The 24896-nt window shown below is 47.4% G+C and overlaps 1 protein-coding gene across 3 annotated transcripts in view; it reads left to right on the top strand.

Annotated features, from left to right (window-relative positions):
* The window catches only part of SYT2 (synaptotagmin 2), a 204455-nt gene that overhangs the window by 125114 nt on the left and 54445 nt on the right, over positions 1 to 24896 (top strand). For all 3 annotated transcript variants that reach the window (XM_059717033.1, XM_059717031.1, XM_059717032.1), the window contains one exon: positions 19105 to 19174. The gene's annotated coding sequence lies outside the window, so the exon portion shown is untranslated. The remainder of the gene's footprint in view (positions 1 to 19104; positions 19175 to 24896) is intronic.

Raw genomic sequence — 24896 nt, 5'->3', positions numbered from 1 at the left:
CTCTGATCTCCTAGGATTTCAGGCAGCTTTGTGAGACAAGACATTTGGGAGAGGTCTAAGGGTATCAGATTCATCTGAGTTGTGTTTTTCATGTTAGCCCTAGGGCCAGTGTATACATGTGGAGTCAAAAACTCACCTGAGTCCAGATTCCACGTTCCTCTAACATCACTGGGATATTTGTGGAGAAATCTAAGTAGGAATCTGGCTTGTATGTCTTGATTAGGCTTTTAGGGTCTGATTCTGTTTCCTTTAAAATTATGGGCAAAACTCCCACTGATTTCAGCGGGGTCAGCTTAATCCTTTAGTTCGCATCACTATTGCCAGCATTCATCCTCATACGAAGGGCAGATCATCTCCCTGTTAGGACAATGCCCTTCCTGCTCTTTACTTCTCATAGATTGTAAGGGGCCAGAAAGGACCTTGGAAGATCATCGGGTCCAGCCCCCTGCACCAAGCAGGAAAGACAACTGGGCTCAGGTGACCCCAGCAAGGTGCCGGTCCAGTCTCCTCTTGAAGATTTCCAGAGTAGGCGATCATACCACCTCTGGAGGGAGCTTATTCCACAATCTGGACATCCTAGTTGGAAAGTAGTTTTTCCTAATGTTGCGCCTGAAATGGTCTTCCAGGAGTTTGTGGCCATTACTCCTAGTTTTCCCCAAGGGTGCCCTGGTGAACAGTTGTTCACCGAGCCCTTGATGTACGCCTCTGATGTAGCGGTAAGCTGCTACCAAGTCCCCTCTTAGCCTTCTATTTTTCAGGTTGAAGAGTCCCAGATCCCCCAGCTTTTCCTCATATGGCTTGCCACACAAGTCTCTGATCATACGGGTGGCCCTTCTCTGGACTCTCTCAAGTTTTACTATGTCCTTGTTAAAATGCAGTGCCCAGAAATGGACACAGTATGCCAGCCGCAGTCTCCCCAGTACTGAGTAGAGTGGGAGAATAACTTTTATGGCTTTGCTGGAGTTGCATCAGTTGATGCATGGCAGGGTATTTTTGGCCCTGCTGGCTACAGCATCACACTGCCGGCTCATGTTCATACTGTGGTCAATGATTCATATAATTAAAGCACCCGCTCCTCCACCCCAGAGCACATGTATAGACACCCACAGGTACTAAACTTAATGCACAATAACTATGGTGCATTAGTGAACGTGTAGACATGCCCACTAGCTCTGACACCCACAACATAAACACACTAACAGAGAGACTTTGTTGCCAGAAGAATTGAAATCAGAACTCAGAGTTAACAGCAAGGAACTGATCAGATGTTTGCCCAGCCTGAAAGCAAGAAATAACCAAGTACTTCCCGTTTACAGTGATGGCACAGTTTTTCTGAACATGCCACACACCTCCCTTGCAAAACCCTTAAATAATGTCTATTTTTTGTTTTTTCTTTAATTACAAACTTGATTTTGTGGGAGAAGGGACCTGAAAGGGACCTGGGGGTGACAATCGATGAGAGAATGAATATGAACCATCAGGGTGATGAAGTCACCAGCAGAGAAAATAAAACTGGTGTGTATGAGCCAGTGTTGCCAAACAGATCCAAGGAGGTGCTTCTCCCCCTCTATTCGGCATTGGTGAGGCCTCAGTTGGAGTACTATATCCAGTTCTGGGCACCACACTTCAGGAAGGATGTGAATAAGCTCAAAAGGATACAGAGAAGGGCCACCCATAGTATCGGGGGCCTGGAGGGCAGGCCCTATGAGGAGAGACTCTGGGAACTGGGTTTATTCAGTCTGAGTAAGAGAAGACTGAGAGGTGACTTGAGAGCCACCTACAAGTACTTCAGGGGTGAACACCAAGATCTAAGGGAGCAACTCTTCAGAAAGGCACCCCTCAGGAGGATGAAGTCCAATGGGCACAAGCTACTTGAGGAAAAATTTAGGCTGGACATAAGGAAAAACTTCCTTTCCATAAGGGTAGCTAGAACCTGGAACACATTCCCAGCAGAGGTGGTGCAGTCACCATCCCTGGAGGTGCTCAAGAGGAGGCTGGACAAGCACCTCGTTGAGCCCAATTACTTCCTGCCCATGGCAGGGGACCGGACTTGATGATCTTACAGGTCCCCTCCGGTCCTATGATCTATGATTCTAAGGGCAAAGGTGCTGAGCTCAGCATTGCTCATCACAGAGTGAGACTGACTCCTGACACATTCCTTATCCTTACTGGTAGGGTCATCCCAGCAGGAACACTCTCACTTGCCTTTTCCTAGTGCCACTTCCTCCTCCTTATGGCCAATGAAAACTGGAATCATTTTTACTATGTTCGGGGCAACATGTAGTAACTGTCATGAGCTTTTTTTTGCTAACAGTCAAGCAGTGCTACCCCTCTTGATCTTTCATTTTGTTTCTGGGAACGGGCACATAACACAGTTATTACTGAGTAATTTTTTAGAGTTTGCTCCACAGCAAATTTACATTGTCGTAAGAGCAAAAGCCATCTCTAAAGCTGTCCACAATAGATGCTGTTACAAAGTCTGACCACCAGATGGCATCGAGCAAATGGCTAGCCCAGCGTGAGTTGAACTAGAGGGAGAACCTCTGACCTGCACACCAGTGCCCGTGTCTACACGAGTGGCTTACTGCGCCGTCGTTTAGTACTTGTTTAACCATCGCCACACGGTTATTTTTAGATGCTATCACACAGTAGCAATGAGCTACGGTGCAGTAACTTGTCGCTACTGCACCATAGTGTCTAATGTAGACGTGCCCAGTGTAACTTTCATTAGCGTAGAGTTGTTCCTAACTTACTGTAGAGTAACTTCATTTCAGAGCAGTGACTTACACAGGTGCAAAGCTATGCATTGTCTGTCTGCTCCACTTTCACTATAAAGTAAATACCAGAAGCAAGGTAGGTTTTTTGTTGTTATTTTGTATTGGACCAGCTGTACAGTTAAGAGAGACGATTTGGTAAAAGATATCACCAGAAGCCCTTGCTTCTCAGATATTTCCCAGACCATAATGGCTACAGCAACACTTCAACCTTCATACTACTATAAAGTCAATTTATTTCATAGTAAGTGTTGCCTATCCACACCTTGTGCTCAGTGCACTGCTGGTCTCAGTATCTGTTTTACCACTTATTTTCCCAATTTTCCCTTTCTTCCAATCACATCCCAGCAGTACCTGCCCCATATAGAGAGATCTGGGTGTGTATATTGTGCATTTTTCACTATTTCCTTTTTCTTCCACAAACACTCTGGTTAATCTAGGCTCAAAAAGTCAAATCTAGGATGTAACTGATCTCTTAAAAACAACTCTGGGGGACACTTCCTAGCAGCAATCGGAGTGGTAGACCTATATTTGCATTTTGTGTAAAAGAGCTGTATGATTGCTCAGTGCTCCAGTGTGAAAATGGAGATAGGCCTGTTGAAAGTCTTTGGGTTAAGGTAAGAGGGGAGAGCAACAAGGGTGATGTTGTGGTGGGGGTCTGCTATAGACCACCAGACCAGAAGGATGAGGTAGATGAGGCTTTCTTGAGACAACTAGTGGAAGTTTCCTGATCACAGGCCCTGGTTCTCATGGGGGACTTCAGTCACTCTGACATCTGCTGGGAGGACAGTACAGCAGTGCATAGGCAATCCAGGAACTTTTTGGAGAGTGTTGGGGACAACTTTCTGGTGCAGGTGTTGGAGAGACCAAACTAGGGGCTGTGCTCTTCTTGATCTGCTGCTCAGAGGCAGAGAAGAGTTGGTGGGGGATGTAGAAATGAATGACAACTTGGGCAGTAGTGATCTCGAGATAACTGAGTTCAGGATCCTGAGGGAAGGAAGGAAGGAAGGAGAGCAGCAAAGTGAGGATCCCGGACTTCAGAAAAGCAGACAGCAGGGAACTGATGGGCAGGGTCCCCTAGGAGGCCAGGCTGAGGGGGAAAGGAGTCTAGGAGAGCCGGTTGGTTTTTAAAGAAACCTTACTGAGGGCACAGGAACAAACCATCTTGATGTGCAGGAACAATAGGAAATGTGGCAAGCGACTAGCTTGGTTTAGCAGAGAACTCTTCAGTGAGTTAAAACACAAAAAGGAAGCTTACAAGAAGTGGAAGCTTGGACAAACAACTAGGGAGGAGTATAAGAGTATTGCTCGGGCATGCAGGGATGACATCAGGAAGGCCAAAGTGCAACTGGAGTTGCAGCTAGCAAGGGATGTGAAGGGTAACAAGAAAGGTTTCTATAAGGATGTCAGCAACAAAAGGAAGGTCAGGGAAAGTATGGGCCCTTTACTGAATGGGGAAGGCAACCTAGTGACAGATGGTGAGGAAAAGGCTGAAGTACTCAATGCCTTTTTTACCTCGGTCTTCACAGGCAAGGACTACTGCACCTAGCAGCACAGTTTGGGGAGAAGGTGACAGCCAACAGTGGTGAAAAAACAGGTTAGAAACTATTTAGAAAGGCTGGACATGTACATGGGGCTGAATGGGATGCATCCAATGGTATTGAGGAAGTTGGCTGATGTGGTTGCAGAGCTGCTGGCCATTATCTTTGAAAATTCATGGCAATCGGGGGAGATCCTGGACGATTGGAAAAGGGTAAATATAGTGCCCATCTTTAATAAAGGAAAGAAGGAGGATCCAGGGAACTACAGACCAGTCAGCCTCACCTCAGTTCCCAGAAAAATCATGGAGCAGGAATCCCCAAGGAATCCATTTCTAAGCACTTGGAAGAGAAGAAAGTGATTAGAAACAGTCAGCATGGATTCACCAAGGGCAAGTCATGCTTAACCAACCTGATTGCCTTCTATGATGAGACAACTAGCTCTGTGGATGTGGGGAAAGCAGTGGGCATAATATACTTTGACTTTAGCAAGGCTTTTGATACCATCTCCTACAGCATTCTTGCAAGCAAGCTGAGGAAGTATGGGTTGGATGAATGGACTGTAAGGTGGATAGAAAGCTAGTTGGAGTGTTGGGTTCAACAGGTAGTAATCAATGGTTCAATGTCTAGCTGGCAGTCAGTATCAAGTGGAGTGTCCCAGAGGTTGATCCTGGGGGCACTTTTGTTCAATATCTTCATTAATGATCTGGAAGATGGCATGGAGTGCTTCCTCAGCAAGTTCACAGATGACATCAAGCTGTGGGGTGTAGTAGGTACACTGGAGGCTAGTTCTAGGATTCAGAGTGACCTAGACAAATTGGAGGATTGGGCCAAAAGAAATCTCATGAGGTTCAACGAGGACAAGTGCAAAATCCTGCACTTAGGACAGAACAATCCCATGCACTGCCACAGCTTGGGGGCTGACTGGCTAAGCAGCAGCTCTGCAAAAAAGGACCTGGTGGTTACAGTGGACAATAAGATAGATATGAATCAGCAGTGTGCCCTTGTTGCTGAGAAGGATAACAGTATACTGGGCTGCATTAGTAGGAGTGTTGCCAGCAGGTTGAGGGAAGTAATTATTCCACTCTATTCTGCACTGGTGAGTCCACATCTGGAGTACTATGTCCAATTTTGGGCCCCCCACTACAGAAGGGATGTGGCCAAACTGGAGAGAGTCCAGCAGAAAGCAACAAAAATGGTTCAGGGGCTGGGGCACATGACTTCTGAGGGGAGGCTGAGGTAACTGGGCTTATTTAGTCTAGAGCAGAGAAGACTGAGAGGGGATTTAATAGCAGCCTTCAACTATCTGAAGGGAGGTTCAGAAGAGGATGGAGCTGGACTGTTCTCAGTGGTGGCAGATGACAAAACAAGGAGCAATGGTCTCAAGTTACAGGAAGGGAGGTTTAGGTTGGATATTAGGAAAAACTTTATCACTAGGTGGGTGATGAATCACTGGAACAGGTTACCTGGAGAGATGGTGCAATGTCCATCCTTGCAGGTTTTTAAGGTCCGACTAGACAAAGCCCTGGCTGCAATGATCTAGTTGGAGCTGGTCCTGCTTTGAGCAGGGGTTGGACTAGATGTGACCTCCTGAGGTTGCTTCCAACCCTCATTTTCTATGATTCTGTGATACGTGAAGAGGAAACTTGCGAGGTAATCCAGCAGCATTCTCCCATCCTGTTTCAGTGTCTGCATAAAGTGATCTGCCATCCTGTTGGATAGAATCATAGAAAATTAGGGTTGGAAGGGGACCTCAGGAGGTCATTTAATCCAACCCCCTGCTCAAAGCAGGACCATCCCCAAGTAGATCATCCCAGCCAAAGCTTTGTCTAGCCGGGTCTTAAAAACCTCCCAGGATAGAGATTCCACAGCCTCCCTGGGTAACCTGTTCCAGTATTTTACTAACCTACTAGTTGGAAAATTCTTTCTTATGTCTAACTTAAACTTCCCTTGCTGCAACTTGAGACCATAACTCCTTGCTCTGTCATCTGCCACCACTGAAAAGAGACTAGCTCCCTCCTCTTTGGAACTACCCTTCAGGTACTTGAAGGGTGCTATTAAATCCCCTCTCAGTCTTCACTTCTCTACACTAAATAAGCCCAATTTCCTAAGTCTCTTCTCATAAATCATGTGCTCCAGCCCCTTAACTATTTTTGTTGTCCTCTGCTGGACTGTCTCCAATTTGTCCACATCCTTTCTGTAGTGGGGGGCCCAAAACTGGACACAGTACTCCAGATGTGGCCTTTCCAGTGCTGAATAGAGGGGGAAAATCACTTCCCTTGATCTGCTGGCAGCCCTCCTATTAATGCAGCCCAAAATGCTGTTAGCCTTCTTGGCAACAAAGGCACACTGCTGGCTCATATTCAGCTTATTGTCCACTGTAAACCCCAGGTCCTTTTCTGCAAAGCTGCTGCCCAGCCAATCAACCCCCAGCCTGTGCCAGTGCGTGGGATTGTTCCCTCCTAAGTGCATGCTGGGGAACAGATAGCAACCTAATATATTTTATTACATTTTTGCTTTAGAAATATTTGAAACTCTCAGAAATAAATTGTGGACCATTATCTGAAATGAGCTCCTCAGGCAAACCATAAGTGGCGAACGTTACTAAGCACTTCAGTTGTTTTTACAGCACAGGTCGCGTGCACCATTGCTGGTCATTGAGAACAGGTAGTGGCTGCCATGAAGCACAGCTCCTTATTTTTTCCCTGCAAAATCAATGTACTCCCATTACCAGGACTCTGGAGCCCAGTTCCAGGGTGACAGAGCTCTTTCTCGTTTGCTTTGAATCATAGCAACCACTTTGCATTTCCATGTCAATTGAAAGCCAGGCATCACATCACAAATAAGTTTTGGTCATCCATCTTTCTTTTTAACAACCTGTTTGATGTTGCGCATGCAACTCCAATTTGTTCTGTTCAGTTGCAAAAGTGCCAAATCTTATGATACCTTTGTCTTGTTTCCAGAGCATTTGCTGTAGGTGAAATAGATCATTTAGGAAGACTTCACACAGAATTGACCCTATATATTTTTACACATATAAAAGCAACTTGAACATTGTGTCTGTATTTGCATATTTTTCTCCTAGTCTGTAATCCCTGTCATATGGGAAAGCTGCTTAGATTGAGGCCCATCTCTGCAACCTAGGTACCATCAGTAGGGGAATAAACAGGTCCCAAGATCTTTGTTGTGGTCCAGGGCCTGAGATAAGGATACACTTCTTTTCTGAACAGGAACTCCTGGAATGTAGTAACCCCCTCAAATGATGCCTGGAGCCTCTTCTGCTGGAAAGCAGTTCCTTTCAGCTTTGTTCTACAAGCAAATACTTTGGATTTTCCTCTTCCTACCTTTGCCAGGGTATGAAATGACTACCCCTGCTCCTAAAAGGGGTGGCATTGCATGCTAATTCATAGGTACCTGTCAAGTAAAATGCACCAATAGGTTAGAGCTACTCAGTTGCTTTGTTGCTTCTTTAAAAGCCTTATTTTCCTATCCTCTCTAAACTTGCTTTATAGCCTTCTGTATGAGGGTAGACACTGGACTCATCAATGTTGATATATTTGGGAGGCATCATAACATAGCCAGAAATGATCTAATGTGGAAGGAGTTCTGTGGTTCTGGTGCATTGGCCATTTCTGTTGTCTTTTTCAGTGGCTGTATCCCGCCTGCAGCCATCCAGTCCCACAACTGAATGATCTGATTTTGTAAAAAAACATACACCGTCTCTTCACAACCTCCTCAAGGTGCTGTAAACATTGCCCTGAACCCCTCTCAGATATTAACATGGCATCCCGATAACAGGCGCCACTATTTAGCACTAGCAGCATTGGCCCACGATTCTGTAACTACTGCAGGTGCATGGGCTGCCCCAGTGGGTCATCCTTCCTACTTAAATTGCTCCTCATGCATGTTTGCTTTCTGAAGCATTTTTGTCTCTGGCTCCATCACCATCTCTGGCTGGTTTGAGGCAAGACTTCTTTGATAAAATTCATTCCCTCTGCCCATTCTGCAGACAATATTGAGTCTGTCCATGTATGCTGGTATGTGCAGATGCTGCCTCTGGCACTGAGCTGTTCAGAGCCAGCTTGGGTATCTCTACACAGGAGCACACATCCATCTGCCCCTTGTGGTTTAAGTTCCAAATGTAATAGTTCCATGAATCCTGACACTGCCCTGGCAAACCAGGCACCGGGTGCCACCGTCCAAATTGTGCCTGCTTTTCCAATCCATCCAGTTGCTTATCCTCAGACTTTCACAGAGTCTGTGGCAGAGGTCTAACCTTACAGCATCTAGGCATGACCTTGTCAGCCACCAGCCTGCTGCTGTGCCTTTTACCAATGCCAAGTTATACCAGTGGCAGACAAGGGTTTTTGGGGGGTAAGTCTTTACCTCTTATTATACCAGTACCACTTGTACTGTTGTTTCACTTTTCCTTCTCTGCCCAGCATGCAGTTTACTGCCCTCTCATCCATCCCAAGCTTACATAGCCAATCTCTGCCTACGGATAGGGAGCAGTCTCCATGAGTTATAGCTCACTCTTATGGTGAACTGATACCTATAAAGCTGTGGTGCCAGGAGCTTTCAGAAGCTCCCTTTGTTGTAAAAGCACATTTGTTTCCCAAGCACAGCTCCATCCTGTAAGATGTCCCAGCCTGTATTGTCATCGTTACCTTCTGTTCAGGCCCTTCCCACACTATGTGCAATGAAATCAGTTTATTTTCAAATTTTCATGCATTTTTCTATGGGGATTCAAGCAATGCAGCTGCCTCCACAGCGTGATCTAGGGGCAGCTCCTTCTTGTCCCCAGCATCCAACAGCTTCTTGGTTCTGGGTGTCTTCCTCCCCAAAAAATGATCTCTGAGAGCCTTTTGTGTGATTTATCCATCCAGTCTGGGGAAAGCAGCCCCTTTTTATCCTATGTTTTATATATTCACATAAAAATACTGTTCAGAACTATGAATATCTATCAAAAAATTGTCTTTTTCATTACATTGGAAAGTGTCCTTATTTATCCTTTGGAGCGTTGCTAGTGCTTGTAGCAAAAGATTAGGAGCCCCAGGACACCTGGGTCCTATTTCCAGCTGCAAGGCAGTATCTTCCAGTGATTAGAGCTGAGGACTCCTGGGTTCTGGTTCCCACTGGGGAGAACCATGTTGTTGTGGTTAGGGCAAAGCGCCAAGAGCCAGGACTCCCACCTCTGTACAACTGAGTGTCTCTTTGCTGTCTGGAGCCTCCTTTTCCCTTTCTGTTTCACCTTGTAGAGTGGGGTGTTGAGAGACTTAATGAATGTTTGCAAAGTACTTTAAGAACCCCCTGTGAGAGGGGCAGGTGCAGGGCAGTGGGATGCATTATTATTAACAGCCATTAACGAATGCATCTGAAACATGCACTCGTGACCTTCCAGAGCAAAAGGACAGCAGTGGAACGCAGAACAGCGCGGCCCCTCACCACCAAACACCTCCCCGTGCCAGGCTGGATCCAACCCGCAAGCCGTAGGTTACCAACCTCTAACCTAGTGGTTTCCATAGACCCACAGTAAATGCCCAGTGCATGGGGAAATATAGGTGCCTAAGAATGGACTGCGCAGGAGCCAACATACTGAAGGGGAGCCCCCAAACTTGCCAATCAGAAAGGCTGTGGGGCTGAAGCAGGAGAAGTAACCTCGGCCCCCTCCTCTTAGGTGGATTCCCTGACCACTGAGCTGTGCAGTCATTCACATGCTCTCACCATCTCAGTGAAGAACAGTTTCTTCTCTGTGTGGAAAAGGGGACAGCAGGAGATTTAGCTTAGACCAGCGCTGTCCAGCTTTGGTGCAGCTGAGGACCGTGTGTTCCACAGTCTGCAGGGGCAGCCCCTTGGATTCCCCTCCTCCCCCCCCCCCGTAGGCTGCACCAGCTGTTTGCACCTCCCCACCAGTGCCATGCAGCCCCCCTGCCATGGCGGTTGCAGCAGCCGTACGCACCCCCCACCCTCTTCTGCACAGGTAGCGTGCAACCCCCTGAGCCCTTCCTCTGGGGTGGCAGTGGGAGAGGCAGCCACATGTTAACTGCTCGTGGGCTGTCCCTGCATTAGACAATCCTAGGGCCAGAGAGGGAGTGGGTTTAGATCCCACCAGGCAGAGGAAGGTTTTGAATACAGTATTGGCACATCCTAGGCAGCTGCTGAAGCTCCTGGGCTAGCGTGTGAAATCTGCTAATGCACGCTCTGGCTGTCTTGTGTGGGAGGTGAGGTGTGCTCTGAGAACAGCTACTGCATCCGATGCAATAAGCAGGGAGGGTCTAGTTTGTGAATCCTACTGCAGATCCCAGGCACTGCAGCAGAATTGCGTTTTTCAGTCACGCCCATTCCCCTCTGCCTGCTCTCTACCCTGGCTGCTGCTAGCCCACAAGGGCAGGGTTGCAGGCTCTTAAGCAATTTAGCTGTCAATAAACCAGGGGTTTGGAAGTGGGAATTCACTGGGAATTTTAGTCACACCGTGACAGCTCTCTCCTACTTCTCACCTCTGAGAACAGCTGCCACCTACGCTGATTTAGGGGCCTGCCTTTGTCTCCTAAATTTGAAAATGCTAATCGTTGTTCTTTCCCATCCAGCAAACCCAGCACCTCCCTTGTCCCAGTATTTCAACTGCAACCAAAACTTTGCAGACCAGCTCTGTTGCTGGTGCTTATTAGCACAGCTCCACCAAATGCCATGAATTATAATGAGTGACACCAGCAGAGGATCTGGCCCAGGTTATTTTTCACTCCTTGTTAGTGAACCTTCCCTGTAGTGTTATAGATCCAAACCTCCTGGTTTTGCTCAAGAACCAGAAAGGGAACTGTTGCAGCCCAGTGTCACTGTTCAGCTGAGCGAACTACAGCAGAAAAACTTGCGGGAGAGCCCCAGGCGTGCTGGGGATAGTATGGACATGTCTTTTGCTTCCCTGCTGAGTATCCTCAGGCAGATCATTTCCCTTCTCCATGCCTCAGTTTCTCTCCCCTTAGACTTTGAGCACTTTAAGCAGTGACTGTCCCGTGCTGTGGATCTGTGAGGTGCTGGGTCCACTGGGTTATTTGGGTATGTTTGGTGCTTGGCACAGTCTCAGTTGGGAGGTCCTAAGCATTGTGACTTATGCTGTGTGTTGTAGGTGGGAAGTGCACTCTCCTTACATGGACTATTCAGACTTGGGTGATTAGGCCTACCTTCTGCCCTGGAGCTGGGACGGGGCAGGGAATGGAGGAGTCCTAGCTCCATTTCCACCACCCCCTCTTGTTAGCTGGAACAGCTGGAATGGGGCAGCTAAAAATTAACAACCTTGGGAGCAAGAAGTGTCTGTGAGTTGCTGTCGCTCTGAGAGCTGCTCCTGAGATGGTGGCATTCATATCTCCTGGTTGTACCTAATGTCACAGCCTAACCCTAAGTGCTGTTGAGACTCAAAGGCTCCCGCTCCGCATTGCTTGCTCAGCATCCCTAGCAGTTCGCCTGCTTTGATTTAGGTGCCTGATGTCAGCTCTCTCATGCTGACCATTGTGGACAAAACTGTTAGAAATGGACTGCACCCGCAGAGGGTGTAAGGCTTCCTGCCAGCGGAGGATCCGGCCTGCTGTACTTCAGACTGCTGAGAGGTGCTGTCAGTCGTGCTGAGTCAAAATAAACTCATGCATAAAATTAAATACAATGAGCCTTGAGTTCTTGTACTTGGCAGTCTGGAATGGTTTATAAAGGACTCTAGTCATTTGCATTAAATACCCCTTGGTGACTCACAGGAGACAGCCGGACTGATTTATGCTGCAGCCAATTCACTGTGAACCCAAATATATATTAAGTATTGTTTGCTGCTGTCGTTTCTCCGCCTTCTGCTTTCCCAAAGATCCTTAACTTTTCAATCAATTTCAAAGCCCTGAATGCAGCAAATCCTCCGAGAGGGCACAGGGGGACCCACAGAATAATTGCTTGGGGGACATCAAGGCAATGTGGGCAGAGTTTGTCAGCCAGACAGCATTTTTATCCTTTCACTGGATGAGGGAACGAGTGTGAAATGGCTTATAGACCATGGAAGCTCCAGTCCTCAATTCCCCGTGCTTTGATTAGAGCATCCTCCATCGGGCCGTTATGAGCCTTCTCATTCTATCTAATAGGGCCCCCTAGGGGGATTGGTGATATTGCTCCTGTACACATACTGCTGTTCTCTGTAATGAACACAACTTGGCATTAAATCAGAACAGGGCAGGGGTGTGGAAATGCATGTCCCTTTGCATCAAAGATCTGGTGGAAATCTTCCCCCACAGATGTACGTTTGTCTGAGTGCCCTGCGGGAGCTGGGGTGTTGGTTGTAGCCGTGTTGGTCTAAGGATGTAGGCAGACAAGGTTCTGTTGGGTAAATCCAATATCTTTTATTAGACCAGCTCAAATAGTTGAAAAAAATATTTTTTAAAAGCTTTTGGGTACAAACACTCTTCTTCAGGCAGATGCTTCCTCTGCCTGAAGCTGGTCTAATAAAGATATCAGATTTACCCAAAGAACCTTGTCTGCCCGCGGGAGCAGAGCAGCAGAGTCCACTGGGTGGTTGAGTCTGAACAGACTGCACCGGGGTTTGGAAACTGGCACAAGTTGGTACTTGGGAGTAACTGGGAGGCAGTAGCCCCTGGGTGCAGACAGAGCCCCCAGCTCTCTCCATCCTGCTCTGTGCTGCCGACCTTGCGCAGTACTCTACCCCGGGGTTCTGCAGGATCATACCCTCAAATGCAGAATCGAGGCAAGATGTGGAAAAGGTAAAATAGCAGCAGACTTGTCCCAGGAGCATCTGCCAAAAAGCCAAAACACAGTGTCAGGGAGATGCTTACAGAGCCTCATGGAAACAAAAGTTCCTGAATGCAAAGGACTGAAAATGGCCTTTTAGCCTTCCTCGGGCTGACAGCAGGGCTATTTGTAGGTGGTTATGGTAAATTCTGAGCAAACAGCAAGCTGGCTTGGATTGCATTCCCCCTTGTCATAGTAAATCCAAACCATCCAGGTCAGTATAAATGCTCCCGCTGATCCTTAACTGTCAGCCCTGTAACATAAGTGGGGGCGGGGAGGGAGACTGGATGGCACTAGCACTGTGTGATTGCTGGCGGAGGGGGGATACAAAAAGAAAAGCAGCTGTGCATTGCTACCTCCAGGCCTGTGGTTGCACAAAACTGTCAGTGGCTGGGCTTAGACACTGCCCAGGGTGCTCAAGCATCTAATTATACCTCAGCCCACTGTGGTAAGCAGTGTGCTCTGGTGGCTGGCTGTGGGGGGACCTAGGCTGAGTTGTGGCCACGCGGCCCTATCTATTGTCCATCTTGTCTCATTAGGGACTTTGGGGCAAGGACTGTCTGTGTTTGCATCTCTCCTTCCATGCAGGGATGTGGTCTCAGTTAGGGACTTCTAGTGCTACAGTAGCATCAGTATCTGTGCTGAAGTCCATAGTGAGTACCTAAGAAGTACATCCCCTTTTAAAAATAACACCAAGTGTACCAACTGTGAAGTCGGGAGTAGGGCCCAGTATTGAACTTGGACTCCTGAAGCCCCCAAAAGATCTGTGTTCCTGAAGACAAGTTCAGCGTGTACTCCAGATGCTGAGGGGCAGCACTGGGATTATTTCTGTGAAACACTTCATTACACAGTGTTCTGCTATGGGTGCCTCCTAAGTTAAAGTGATGCTTATCTCCATAGGGTGACATGATGACTTCTCTGTGATACGGGTCCCATGCTGCTCCTTCAGCTTCATTAGAACTCGGCCTGTTTTCACACCAGCTGTCCCGAGCTGTTTGCTGAGGGCAGTTTTATTCATGTACAAAGCACAGTGTTAGTAGGTTAGTGCCCTGGCTTTGAATGTATTTGAGCAAGTTGCCCCATGGAAATGACTTCTGAATAAGTTACAATTCCAGTTTTGCTGGTAGGGCTCATGCAGTCATGCAGGCAGAGTGCGGTTGGCTGCCACGAAAATGCAGGGTTATGTTGTAGTCGTTAAGCAGCTTTTAGATAATCACCTATTATTTAATTAAGTGCCATGAATACTGCTCTGCCTTAATGTGCAGTCCTGAAATACCCCAGCTGGCAAAGGTAACAGCAGGTGGCTGTGGGACAAGGCCTGAGAGCAAAGTGCTGCATGGTTCTGATTATTCTTATCTTACTGCATTTCTGTAGTGCCATACAAAGACATGGAAGCTCAGAGAGGGCCTGGAAGAAGGTAGGGCAGGGTGGCACCATAGAGCAGAGATTCTTGCTGAGGGTGTGCCAGTGCCCTGCTGTGCTATGAGATCCTTTTAGGGATGCCATGGGATACCCACAGAATAAGCGCTGTTCTGTATGCAAACACCTGCACCCTAATTCACAAGACAAACCCAGACACTTCAGTAGGAAACCGTAGTGTCAAAAGCATTCTGACCTGTCATGGGCTTTCTGAGTTCTTTGCAATAGAAGACATGCTCTTTAATTTTTCTGTAGTGAAGAACAAGAGAAAGCTAAGAGCTGGCTTTTTCCAGGGGGTGCCTTGAGTCTAAAAGGTTGAGAACCACTGCCTTAGAGACTGTCATATAGTGAGGTATAGGATTTTGCAGATGATAGCCCACTTCGTCAGAAGCCATGAATGCTGTAGTCTGTTCATAGCATCTGACAAAGTGGTTTGTCACTTACAAAGCGTATGTCTCTCTCTACCAGTTAGCCTATAAGGTACCATCGTGCCTTTCTGTCTCCCTAACTTCCGACTAACACAGCTAACCACCTCTCTCTTCTCAAGCAGGAGAGACCCTGTCTCTAGAATCTCATATGAGAAGTTTCCCACTGAACAATAATGATTGTTCCTGCCTCTGATCCTCCTGACATCCGTAGTTGTGTGGTTGGTGGTAGAATTGCCCAGCTGGGGTCTGCATTTGACACAGCAGAGGAAGTAGCAGCAGCACAGTGTGGAGAGCAAAGGGTTACATAGGAAAAGAGCAAGAGCTTTGCGATTGCTTGTGAATCTCTTTAGCTCTGAGTGCGCGTGTGAGCTTGAAGAAGACGCAGTGAGGGTGTGTGACAATTACCAATGGAAATTGAACATTTGTTATGAGTTAATATATTCTAGTTATCTGAAGGAAGATAAATCCAGTGGCTGCTCTTGCAGCAGCGGGGAGGGGAGCTCAGTGCAGCAGTGGGCTAGAAGGGGTCTGCATTGCTGGGAGGGGAAAGTTAGCACTGGGAAGGGGCTCCCTGAAAGGAGACTTACAGATGGATTGGAAGGCAGGTGCACAGGGGGCTCACCCTGGCAGAGTGGGCACTGTGCCGTAACCCTGGATTGAAGAAGCCTTAGGAACAGAGGACTGGTCTTCTCCAGACAAGAGGGGCCAAGTCCCCAGCTGCCCCAGAGGGACATGACTTTGCTCACCTGCTGTAAATGAGTCCATGTCCCCACAAAGAGCCTGCCAATCCTAGGAAACCAGGCTGCATTTAAGTATGGGTGCAGCGCTGCTGGATAACCTTCGGGGGAATCTAGCTGTGAGTGACAGTTGTGGGGCAGCGATATCATTTACAAACACTGTATTCCGCAGTGAATACTGATCAGTATGCAGCTGCCATGGGAGATGTTTGCCGTATGCTGGTACTGGAAGGTTTGCTGTATGTATCTGGGGTTAAGTTCACTAGCAGGAAGATAACATGATGAAACCAGATACAAACCCTCTGGGTAGGCCAGGCAGGAGGTGAAAAGACAAAATACAGTCACAGCTAAATAGCCTCATCAATTTTCAGACCCAGCCAAAGGAAGCCAGCTTAATTTAAGATTAACCAATGCCTTGCTTTTAGAAATCTGGCCAGTCACTGCATTGAGTGCCTGAAGGTGCTGAGCTCGGAAGCTACAGAGCAGAGTGGGGATTGCTCAGGTCCATATGGGGTGGTAGGTTGAGGTCCAGTCAAAGAGCAGGAGAATTATAGGAGATGAAAGCAGGAGGACTGGCACTTGAGGGGTGTCCTCAAGGACCAAAGGGGAGTCCCACATGCAGCTTTCCCTGAACTCTGACACTCGCTAGCACTTCCTTGAACAAAGCTCCCCAGTCTACACAAACTGCAAAGCCCTGTTCAAAATCTGATAACATTCAAAATCCAGTACCATGCATTAGGTAGTGTCTACATGCAAACAAATGGAAACAGCTGAACCCTTGGATTCCAGTTGGAGTGGCTTGCTTTGGTTTATGTACCCTAACTTCCTGGCTTTAAACTGGAACAAGCCTGACTCAAACCAAAATAAGAGCACCTCTGTGGCTTTTTGCAGTGATGCAACTAAACCAGATTAAAATCCAGCATTTGCACTCAAGACAGAGCCCAAATCAAAATCTTTCCCACCCTCATTCCTCCCCTCAACAGTGTTTAAGTGGCACAGTGCCTGGCTTGCTATGGCAGGTTTGTCCACAGCAGCACTCAGAAGTGCAGGTGTGGGCCAGGACCTGATGCCCTGGGCACTAGTATACATAGGACAAATAGTCCCTGCCCCAAAGTGCCAATTTGGCAGGCACTCCCCTCTGACATGCCAATTCTGCCAGGCCTACACCTGACCTGCCTCTGGCTGCAGTGATGTCCTCCTCTGCTAGTCCAGTGCATTAGCCTTACGAGCCAGTTCTTTAAGGCTGTTTCTTACTTTTTTTACATTATTTTCATCTTTTCCCTGCTTTCTTGCACCAAAAACAAAAATAAGCAAATAAAAAAAAATCCCTCTCCTTCTTATATTTAAGGACTATGTGCTTCAGCATTGCCTAACAAGTCTGTGGCTTAATTACAGCACATCCTGAGAGCACAGTTTCATTCTAATTTGCTTTAGAGCCTCTAGGTTTTCATGTTTATGAGCAATTCAAGCCAACAGCTATGATTTCTAATGGGAGTCAGGAGGGAATGTGGTGGTTTGAAGCCTGGGATTTAAATCCTTTGCCAAAGCGATTTATAAGCTAAATCCAGTGGATGAAAAAGCTTTCAGCTGGGCAGGGAAGGTGTAGTGTAGCTAGCAGAGCTTGGAAGTGAGGTAGTGTGAGTGAGTGGCTAGAGCAATTGCCAGTGTTGGGACATTTGGTTTTACCTCTGCCATTTGCCAAAGTAAGTGACAGTGTCTAATGTTACAGAGTTTGAATATCAGTGATATGAACGTAGAGATCATTTTGGGATGGCTCCTCATCAGTGCCCTTGTGGCAAGTTCAAGTCCTGCAGATTGCTAAAACAGCACCTACAGTTCCCGTTTTATGGCTGGAGAAATCCTATAGACTGGGATCAAGCTTCTTGTTCATCAGCATGGAAATTGTATTTCTGAAGCTGAAAACCAGTCTGGGGCCACTGAACTGACATACTGAAGGCCCCAAGAATAGGAGTGACCTGGAGAATTCATGAACACCAATGAGCTAGTTCTGATCACGTGAGAACCCCTCTCACCTAACACATCCTGTCAAGGGTCTTACACCTTTATACCAGTACCTTCAGAGCACAAATCACACCTGCTCTGTATGAAACCTTCCCAGTTCTACCCAACCCGCTCTTGCGCTTCCTAACATTTGTGCAGACCCGCAAGTGATGGCTACACCATATTGGAAGAGCTCCTGCCATGTGGGGCCAGAACCCTGGGCCCCTACATCTCATGGAGCCATGCTTCTGGGCTGCTCTCCTGTAGGTCCCACATATCCTCTGCTTCAGGAGAAGGCCAGGAAGGAAGTAGGGAGTACACATCTGACCCTTCCCTGAATGAGAGGCCCTGGACTCTGGACATGTGCCCTAATCATTGGGCTAGGAGGTGGGAGGGTTTTCCTCCCTCACAAACTATAGGTAGTTCTGGTTTTTTTCTAGACACGCTTTTGAAGATGTATGCACACACCTACCTAGGTGGAGTAGGATTGCCCCACAATCGTGCAGCCACAGTGGAGCTTTCTGGGCATGTTCAGAAGGGCAATCATAGATGTGCAGGTGGAAACAGGATAAAAAATCTGCATAACTGTAAAAAATAGCACATTTAGATGTCTAAGTAGCACTTAGGCATGTAAAAGTGAAATTAGATTTGGCCTTAAGTGCTCAGATACCCTTTGGCTAAGTACAGACTATCAAAAAGCCCAAGGTTGAATCAATTCAACCTTCACAGGGTAGCCTAAGCTGTGTAGATTGAACTGATAAGCAAGTGAACAGACATTCACTTTTGATTCTGGAAATGCAGCCACATGCCTGCAGCAGCCCAGGCCAGAAGCTGGGGGGCACTAGAGCAAACCTACTTGCTCAGCTTTGGCCAAGGCTAGCCCATTCACCTGGCAAGGGAGGTGCAAAGCATCCTGGGATGCTGGGGGACTGAGAGTTAACTTGAATCTTGAGGGGATCTGGGACAGAAGTTCAATAAACCGATTTAACTTAAATCAGGTAAGTCTAATACTATATCCATCCAGGTTTACCTTAAACTGGTTTCGACCATTTTGAAAATGGTTTATGTGCTTTGAACTTCTGTTGTGTTACAGATTTGAACCAGTTTCCGATCACTTATACCGGTGTATGTGTAATTTCTGTCCCTAGCCTTTATGATTTGGAAGATCTCCCTTTGGTCCCCACTGTGGGCCCTTACAATAAGACCAAGACAGACCATCCAGTTGCCAGGCAGAAGGGGTCTGAAAAAGTCTAGAGAAGCAAAATCAAATTGAACCAAATCAAGAAGTTCACTCCCATTTAGGCCTACCTCAGTGCTTAATAGCCTGTGTGTCAGCGCCCAGTGGAGAAGGGATCCCAGCACCTTGGGTAGGCAGTGAGAAAGTACATGACTATCTCCCCATCTAACTGTGGCTGTTTTGTATTTTTTTTAGGTTATCCATCTCTCTTGCCCATCAAGAGATTCCTACGGTATTGATTGACTGGTCCATGCAAGTGACCGTGGTAAGTCCAAATCCTATTGATCCTGTTTTCTGACAGCCTCCTGGGCTAAATCCATTCCTTGGTGTAACTCCCTGGGTGTGGATGGAGCTAGACTAGAATGAAAAACAGCACCTTTGAGTGGCCTGAGAAATTTAAAATGAACTCCTCTGGAGCAGAGAGGTAGCTAGGCACTGGGAATTTGTCGGAGCTGATCCACAGTGTTCATTCTTCCTATAATCTTCCAGACACATCCAAACGTAAGCACAGGGACCAGTGTGTTAATGAGGAATTGATGACAGCCCTGAAAGTCTTACACAATGAAAATCATCCTGGTCTGTGACCCCTATAAATCTTTGAATCTGCAGAGTGCCAGCACCAGTCCTGGGACCAGGGAGAGCTGGATGGTTTAAGGTTATCTCTGGTGATGTGCTGTGGACAGAGGTGTCATTAGCCATTTTTTCTCTCTGGACAGAGATGTCAGAGAGTGGAGGCATTTTTGGGGGGTTGTGCTGTGCACTGGAGGGTCTTACTTGACCCTGGGTGCTCTCTCCACCTGGGATGCTGCTGTCATGGTGTGGGTTCAGGGACACAGGATGCTGCTGCCGGGGTGCAGATTCACGGGGTGGGGATGCCATTTTGGTACCCCCTCTAATCTGGTGCCATTTATACTATTGGCCATCCTTAATTAAACATATTCTATCCTCATGCAGTATCTCCCTCTTGGAGTTACAATGTGATACAACCTGGCTTTTCTGCTCCTACTGTCAGTCCCCAGCAGTGGAGTGCAGTTTCCCTTTGTATCCAGTCACTCAGTTCATATTTATTCATGTTCTTTTACTCTTGGGCTCATGGCCAGCATTTGACATTCAAGCTGTGTTGGTTCAATTAGGTACTGTTTGCCAGGTGAGTTGCGCAGGGTTACTTTTGACCCCAATGGCTAAGTCTGCAAGCACCTCAGTTGCAAATACTCTGCAGAGATGATTGTGTTGCTCTTTGCACCAAAAGACTTGCTCAGCTAAATCCTGGTGGGCAGTGAGCCCAAAAGGGGCTTGGAGCTAGAAATCGATGTACTGGGCTGGGAGCCAGGAGACTTGTGCTCTAGTCATTGCTTTGCCAAGTGACCTTAGGCAACACCATTTCCTCATTTGCAAAATGGTAGGTAATACCAGGTTTTCCACCCTCCTTGTACAGTGCTTTAGGATTGTAGTTTATGTTTGCCTTTCTATAGCCAAAGACAAAGGTACAGAAGTTACACTCCCACCCTGCTCCTGAGAGCTGCACAGGATGTATATAACTCACTGAAGGCTGTGGGCAGGTCAGCCTTCACAGGGAGACATCGCCTTCCAGATACATGTGCCTTGAGGATAAATTGTCACCAGCTGATTTAGCAGAAACCAGAGAAGAGAGTCACTGTCAGTCAGGGAAATCTCCCGTGTGGTGGTAGGATGTGAACAGGGACACATTCTGGCAACTTGGCGGCTGTAGCTGCTCTCAGGTCATGAGCTGTATGTCTGGGGTCAACAGGTCAGAGGACAGTGTGGACAGTGTTTTGTTGCCTGCATATTTTCATGAAAGCAGGATCTGAGCTGCAAAATCAAAGCCAGATCAGAGCTTTCTCCTTAGTAGAGGGCTGTTTGTTGCAGGCTTTGGCTCCAGCCCATGACAAGTGTGCATGGTGTTGCCCTCTTCTCAGTGATGCCCTTGTCTAGGGGGGTGGAATGGGAAGACAGCTGTGCTGGAGTAATGCCAGTCCCTGCTTCATGCAGTGCAATGCCATGAATCAGGGCGAGCTCAGCTGCTCCTTTCTGAGAGATGATACCTAATTCCACAAGAATTCCACTGGATTGCCCCTTAATTAAGGAGCAAATTTGGTGCCTTTTAGAGCTAATGAAAATGACAGTCTGCTAATGGTAGATTTGTGCAGCAGGTACTGTGAAATCGTTCCCCACACAGCCCTGCCAATGGCTTCGCTCCCACCTGCTATTCCAGCCCTGAGCTCTGCTCCCACCCACAGCTCTGTCAGTGTCCCTCAATTTGGATGCTCAGTGCCCTGTTATGGCCTCCCTCTACCCACTGATTCAGTCATTGCCCCTCAATCCTAACCCATAGCCCCCTCTTCTGTTTCCTCTTTACACGGTCAGCTCTGCCAGTACCTCCCAAGCCCAGCCCACAGCCCCCTGCTATTGCAGCCCTTTACATGGGGTTCGCTGAAATCATATCTTCATCTAATCCCCAAAGTGACCAAGAAACATGGTTATGTGGCAAAGCAGAGCTCTGGGCTTCCTGGGCTTATCTGATGCCATGAAAGCTGAAAGAGGGAATGTGCCCAATTGGATCCCGGTTATGGTGATTTGAAAATAACTCACTTAGCATTTAAGCCTTTGCATCTCACACAAAGAGCTTGTAGAACTCATCCCCACAAGGTATTGGAGCCAAGAAGGATTTGGTAAAAAGGAGACGTGTGGATAACAGAAACATTGCCATTAAGGATGCATGAACAAGAATAGACAAGATAACATTTCAGTGAAATAACAGCCAAACTCTAATGGGTCAGGAAGAAATTCCTTCAGCCTGCAATGACCGGGGAGTTTCATAATTGTCCAGTGAGGGGGATGTTGCACCTTTCTGTGAAGCACTTGGTGCTGATCAATGTAAAAACCAGTATACTGGGCTAGATGCCCCCCTGGTTTGGTCTAGTTGGCAATGCCTGTAGTTAGTCCTGTAATTATGCATGCGGGGAGGAAAAGTAAATCACGGTGCCCATCAAGAAAAATGCATACTCCAGCTACTGACACAGCTCCTGTAGGAGGGCTTCTGCTGGAATGGCCACAGGTACGACCACTGGATTCTGTAGCCCTCTGTCTACTTAGGAGTCTGGCCATCTAGTCCATGCTTCTTGCCATAGTAGATGAGCAACAGAGGAGCTCTAAAAAGGAGTTCCCAGGTATCATTGTTGTCTTCTGCTCCTTCTGCAACTAATGGTGATTCGTCTGCAGTTGTAGCACTTGCAATGGGTTGTCTGGGGATTGTAGGTGCAGCATGTCTGCATGAAGTGAGTGATTGTGGTGTCTGGGTAATGCAGGATGCTCGCATTTCTGTCACTGTTCTGGCTTATCCAGCTGCACTCTGCATTGCATCCAGCACGGGCTCGTCTTGCTTAGGTTGACAGCAGCTTGCACTTTCAGTCCCAGGTCTGAGTCTTGCCTGCAAGTATTACCCCCCTGCTTGAATCATAGTCATCATTCTTCTTCCTGCCCCCACCCCACTTTTCCCTTCATTGCTTCCTGAATCCACACAGACTTGGAACTTGCTCCCATTTCTCCTGCTGTCCAAACACTGGCTCTCTGGCCTCCTCTGGTGGAGACGACTGAGGTACGCAAGCCCTCGGCTGCTGCTGTAAAGCTAAGAAGTAATTACTTTGCTTGAGATACCAACAGTGGGAAATTGCATTCTCTCTCCCCTGTGAAGCATGCTTGGGAAGCAGTGTCAGGGAGGGGTCCATTCATCTTCCTGCTGTCGAACCACTGATTTGACACTGGCTTAGCCCCTTGCTTTGCAGCCTGATCGTGCACTGACAGCCAGACCAAAGGGATGATGAACACTCATTGCCACATGCAGTTTATCCCCTTGCTGTAAATGCTAATGCACCCGCCCAGTGCAATGAATTATCCTTTTCACGCCTGGCAAGCCAGTTAGTCCCTTTTGATGTTGCCAAAGCTAGCGAGCAAGCAAACATCAGCCCATTTTCTGCAATGGGAGCACAGAGAGAGCAAGGAGGAGTTCAGGAGAAAGCTATCCCATTCCTCCATCTTTAAGAAAGATTAACTTTTTGGAGCTGGGATCCCACATCATCACTGACCATTAGTCTTATACCCATAGACAAGGTGAAGTGTGGGGTTACAGAAGGCCTCTCACTTAGGGGTGGGTGTTTTGGATGTTTGGGGAGAACGGAGGAGACATGGTTATACTGTTATTGCACTGGACTGGGACTCTGGAGGCTAAGGTTTGACTCCCAGCTCTGTTCCAGGCTCCCTTTATGGCTACATAGGGCCAAATCCAAATTGGCCCTTTAGGTGTCTCCATCATGGTTTTTCACATGCTTAAAAATTAGGTATCTGGCTCCATGAGGGTGTTTCAAAGAAATGGTGAATTGGCATCTCAACTCCTTGTACAGTCAATGGGGAGAGTTAGGAGTCTCCAAAGGGTGACTCACAGAAACCCTGAGCAGGGAGCTGCCTAGATCCAGTCAACAGGAAACACTGAGCACAGAGGTGTTTCTGAAACCATGGCCTTCCCTGGAGTTCTGGTGTCTGACTCATTCTTGCATATTATCTGTGTCTTCCAGTGTCATGGTATATAGTGCTTCCTTCCAAATCAGGTCTTGGAGCCTGGAGTCCTAGCCTGTTGGTTGATGCCTGCCTGAGCAGTGAGGGATGCCCTTGCTCTCTGCAAGGTGATGGGTTTGCATTACCACATCTAATTAAAATTGAATATTCAGCGTTTCAGAGATGCTGGACTTATTAAACTGAATCAGACCAGGGCTCATCTAGCCTTGTGTCTTCTCTCAGTTTCTGACACTAGCTGCTTCACAACTTCCTAATTGTTCAAAAACTTGCCTATGAGGGCAGTTCCTTCCCCAGCTCCCAGCTCTGTCAGTGATTGGCTTATTCCTTATAAAACCACTGCTAAATGCTTTTAAATGTCATTGTGGATGGTTTCGTTAGCCTTATCTTTGAATTCTACTAATCTCCTGGCCCTGGTGATATCTTGTGGCAGTGAGTACCTCAGTTTGATGATGGGCTATATATGAAAGTACTCCCTTTTACCCATGCCTTCAGTTTCATCGGATGTCTCTGTGCTAGGATTTTTAAATATAGATGGAGCACTTTGATTTGGCTTCGTCAGAGCATTCATTAACATACACCTTTCTCATGCCCTGAATCTCCTACCCAGCCCCAAGATCATTGATTCCCATCCCATATTGTAGGACCAAGGCTTTTAACACAACTGGAACAGGTAGGTACAGATGTGGCAGTTCACGTAGCAGCCGCTCATTGAAATGCATGAGCCACAGACCCGTCACCAGAGACTTGACTTCTGTAGGGTGTATTTATACTCCCAGCACTGAAGGCAGAAGCTCTTCAACTAAGCAAAGAAGCAAAATGTATTGTCAATATAAGCTGGGGAGGGGGTCTTGTACTCTCTAGTCTGGCTAAGAAGTGGGGGATTATGGCTAATGCCTGCTAAAGTGGGACAATTTCCACGTCCATGAAATGGACCAGAACGAACATCCCCTGAGGCTGGGAATAGAGGGAGGAGAGGGGTAAGTGGGAGATGGAAAAGTAATTTTGGTGCAGAAAAAGGAGAGAAACGTTAAAGAATCCAGCAGAGGAGTTGGAAACTTATTTTTGAGGGGCGGGGTGAGGTTCTGGGAGCAGTTACAGTGAGGTAGACACTGGGGTCTTTTCTCAGACCAGTTTTGATCTCCCTTACACTCTGTCCCATCTGCCTGCACCTGGTAACATAGACGGGACTCTGTTACTTACTGCAGGTGGAGGTGCAGCTGGTGCAGGAATTGCTGTGTCTGCAGCCAAGCAGCTGCATTACCAGCAGCACTGAGGTTTATTCTCTCTGCCGCTCCTGGGGCAGAGCCGTCTGGGGAATGGCAAACGGCAGCGCCCCGTGTCGGAGCAGATTGGCTCAGCCTGTCCTGTCCTGCTTTGGGACTGCTGCAGGCAGCTGG

Source organism: Alligator mississippiensis, chromosome 14 (assembly GCF_030867095.1).
Source record: "Alligator mississippiensis isolate rAllMis1 chromosome 14, rAllMis1, whole genome shotgun sequence".
NCBI classification, from domain to species: Eukaryota; Metazoa; Chordata; order Crocodylia; family Alligatoridae; genus Alligator; species Alligator mississippiensis.
This window is presented reverse-complemented; position numbering and strand designations above follow the sequence as displayed.